Genomic DNA, 4,176 nt, shown 5'->3' with positions numbered 1-4,176 from the left:
CTCTCTCTCTCTCTCTCTCTCCCTCCCTCCCTCCCTCTCTCTCTCTCTGCACACTGGGGATTCCGCTCAGTTCTCTCCCTCTCCCTCTCCCTCTCCCTCTCCCTCTTCCTCTTCCTCTCCTCTCCTTCCCTCTCTCTTTCTCTCTCTCTCTGCACACTGGGGACCCTCCTCAGCTCTCCTCTCTCTCTGCACACTGGGGATCCTGCTCAGTCCTCTCTCTCTCTCTCTCTCCCTCCCTCCCTTCCTCTCCTCTCCCTCCCTCCCTCTCTCTCTCTCTGCACACTGGGGATTCCGCTCAGTTCTCTCTCTCTCTCTCTCTCTGCACACTGGGGATCCTGCTCAGTCCTTTCTCTCCCTCCCTCCTTCCCCTCCCCTCCCCTCCCCTCCCCTCCCCTCCCCTTCTCTCTCTCTCTCTCTCTCTCTCTCTCTCTCTCCACACTGGGGACCTTCCTCAGCTCTCTTCTCTCTCTCTCTCTGCACACTGGGGATTTCACTCAGTCCTCTCTCAATCTCTCCCTCTTCTCTCCTTCCCTTCTCCCCCTCCTCCTCCCCCTCTCCCTCCACTTGGGGACCCTCCTCAGCTCTCCTCTCTCTCTGCACACTGGGGATCCTGCTCAGTCCTCCTCTCCCCACCACCTCTCTCTTTCTCTCTTCCCTTCCCCCTGAACATGCCTGACCCCTGGGACACACTCAGCACATACCTATTTCACTTATTATTCATTGCACAACTATGCATCAGGTGCCTACTACACAACAAGCTGTATTACTACAGACTCTCACTTTATACAGACAGTCCTCTGCCTTTAGCCCCTCTGACAGACACACATTAAACTGAACCAGACATAGGCAAAGAAAACCCCATCGAGGGTACCACAGTAGTCGACCGGTACTCGGGAACTGTTCACCTAACAGCTCTGAAAATCCTCCATTTCAATAACCGTAACAAGACAGATACTCCTTGGGGAGCTGCAGACATGGAGCTAGGATGTCCCCACAACACACCCAGAGCCTGGAGTCCATGTGCTCCCCATCCCAGATCCTGGCCAGGCACTCTGGCCCACAGGGCTGCCCGAAGCCTCAGCACTTCCACCTCATTCGACCCTCCAGGACCTGCGGGCCTCACGCCCTCTGCTTTCTAAAGCAGATAAGGCCTGTGCTGGTACCACCTTATCTCCCTCCATCCCCAGCACCACATTTGCAGCCCCTCTGTGGATCTGTGATGCTCTTTCCAGTGCCCCTCCACAGGTGGTGCCACTGTCCCAGCCACTCCCGAGTGGCCTTTCAGACCCCAGAGCAGGCAGGACACCCTTCAGAAACCCACCTTGACTCTGGGGAGGGACCCCAAGCCTCTGATGGACCAACACTGGGCCCAAAGTACTGGACTGTGGCTACCACTGACTGTTCCCCCAGCAGACAGAGGACCAGGGCCAGGTCTGTGCCACACCTGGTTTCCTAAGCCTGCCCACAGGAAGCCCCAGTGATGCTTGCTGGACATGTAAATGAAGGCCCAACAGGACCCCAGAGGTTGACATCCACACGTCCTCCAGGTTAGTAGAGGAAGACACTGCTGTATCGGAGCCAAGAGCCAGCCATGGTGTACACGGGCCACAATGCCTACCAGGACACAGAGTGGCCCAGCCAACAACAGCGGCCAGCACAGCCTGATGCAAGTCCCAACACTGCTCTGAGTGGGGCGCTGAGGGACAACCTCCTGCCTGGGACAGCCCACCTGCCCTCTCCCCACCAGCCTCCCAACCTGACCCAGCCCCAGGAGCTCAAAGTCAGGGGTGCAACACCCAGGCCTGGGGAGAGGTGCGTGGATTTCACTCCCCGATCCCTTTCTTTCCTGCTCACCAGCAGCAGAGAAGGCGGTGGAGAGAGACCAATGTGCTAATTATTCAGGTGCCTTCCTTCTTCTGTTAATTCCCAGCCTCAGAAGTAGCAGAGAGAATGCATCTCTGGATGGATGGATGCAGGCAGGAGGCTGTGCTGCTCCCTGGCAGGGCTAGGAGGCAGAGTCCTTTTGCTCCTCACCTGATCCTGCCCTTGCCCCGTGGTCAGCTGCAGTCCGCCACAGCCACCCCCCGCAACCCACACTCCCCCCAACCCCACTCCCACACTCCCCAACCCTCCGTGTGCCTTCTGCACCTCGTCAGTGGATTTTCACTGCAATCACAGGGAGCTGACGCAGCAGAAAGGCCCCGGGCTGGCTTGGACCACCTCGAAATTATCCCAGGACTGGCAGGTCTGAGATGCCAAGAAAACTTAAAATTATGGGTGCTCTGGCATTACTGGGCCTGGGCAGATGCTGTGCACAGACACCGCCCTCCCTGTCACCTCCTCCCCCTCTTTATGGTCTCGCCCACAAGGGTTGGACCACGTCATGCTTGGGGCCCAAAACATTCCTGCCAGGGCAGAAGAGAAGCAGGCAGACCATGGCTGAGTGGGGGACATGATTAGGGTCACCCTGCAGGGCCTGACTGCAATGGGGGAGGCAGGGAGCCCTCACATGCATCCCAGGAGGCAGAGTCCAGGGGGCCAGCAGGGAGAGCTTCCTCCAAGAGCCTCTGGAGCATGCCAGCCCTGCCAAGCCCTTGGTTCCAGACTCCAGAGCTGTGACGGATCAAACTCTGCTGCTCCCACCCAGAGTCCTCAGTGATCTGTTTCTGCGGCCACAGGAGACCAACACAGTGTCCACATCATCTCCACAGCAGAAACCTGGGGCAGTTTCCTCAGCCTTGAAGAGTCCAGGGTGTCACCACCCTCCGCACCTGCCCAAGCCCCGCTCAGGGGCCTGACCACTTCAAGTGGCTGCAGGGTCCTCCCCTGTGGGGCTACGTCCCTGTGCTGCTGTCCCCACGTCCAGGCTGCTCTGCTGTCTGGGCTCTGCCCTTCCAGGGCCCCTCCCTCAGGTCCCCTGCACATCACCCCACAGAGCCCCTTCCCCCTTGACCTCCCTCTGCCAGCCCCCTTCATGTACACCTTTCCTGACTGTGTGTGTTTGCTGGCTTACTTGTTTTTGAAACACACTTTCAGTTGCCTGCCTCCCATGTGAGGGGCCTACATCCTCAGCACAGCACAATCCTGGTAAACGGCAGGCACTTACCAAATACTTGGTTGGTTAATCGGTGAGCCCCTTAATTACAGAGCTGGAGGCAATCTGGGGTGAAGTTGTGGGGGAGTGGGTGTGGCTTTGAGCAGCCAGGGCCCCAGGCAGTTGGGGGGAATGCCCTTGGGGGGTGCTGTCCAGGGTAACGTTGACACAGAGGTGTGGGGACCCCTGAGTCTCAGCCAAGTGAACCAGGAGCACAGGGCCATCAGATACCCGAGGCACCCCAGCCTGGGTGACAAGGACAAAGGAGAGGGCAGGAGCAGAACCAAGGAGACAGGAGCAGGGCTCCTGCGTGGCCTCTGTGCCTGCTGCCACGGCTCAGGTCTCAAGGGCTCTGGAGGTGAGTGACAACAGGTCAGGGGGCTCTGACAAAGTGAAAATGGAGACAGGGCTGCCTGGACAATTAAACCGTTAATTCAGGCTCCAGTCTGCCTGAGAGCAGCGGGCTACTCAGAGAGCCAGTGCCTCCCAGGCACTCTCATGGTTCCTCTAGGTCCCCGCCTGTCACACTTGGGGACACGTGGAGGGAGCAGGGCCGGGAGTGGAGGCTTCCGTGTCTCTTGGAAGTCAGATATGGGTCTGAAAGCCAAGAACAGGCCCAGAAGCAGGAGCACAGATGGGCAGCTGCTTGTCAGGGTCCCCATTGCGGGGAGGCAGGAGTAGGGCAGCAATCAAAGTTTTCCAGCTTCATTCCAGCACACGTTTCCGGCCGCCTCATTCACAACACCTATACATGCCTGCACAGGCATGTTCGTATGTGTGCACAGATATGTGTGCACGTACACCTGTGCACACCTTGGTCCCTCCCCACAGGCCATCTCCTCACTGCCCCGCTCCGGTCCTCCCACCTTCACGGTCTCGTCCTGCACTTCCTGGGGACCTGCTCTTTGGGCTCCTTCTGCACCTGAAGCTTCCAACATGACTCAGCCCCCAATTCCACCCGGTCTCCCTTGGGGAGGGCAGTCTCACCCCATCTTCCCTACAAGACTGGGGCTGCACGAGGAGCCCTCCCAGAGGTGCCCTGCCCTAACCCTAGCACACACACGGGCCACACTGATTGCTCC

At 58.7% G+C, this 4,176-nt stretch overlaps 1 protein-coding gene across 10 annotated transcripts in view; it reads right to left on the bottom strand.

Annotated features, from left to right (window-relative positions):
• The window catches only part of CACNA1E (calcium voltage-gated channel subunit alpha1 E), a 366,950-nt gene that overhangs the window by 338,561 nt on the left and 24,213 nt on the right, over window positions 1-4,176 (bottom strand). The window lies entirely within an intron of this gene.

Source organism: Oryctolagus cuniculus, chromosome 13, assembly GCF_964237555.1.
Source record: "Oryctolagus cuniculus chromosome 13, mOryCun1.1, whole genome shotgun sequence".
Lineage (NCBI taxonomy): Eukaryota > Metazoa > Chordata > Mammalia > Lagomorpha > Leporidae > Oryctolagus > Oryctolagus cuniculus.
Note: the sequence above shows the minus strand (reverse complement) of the source record. Positions and strands in the feature narration are given on the sequence as shown.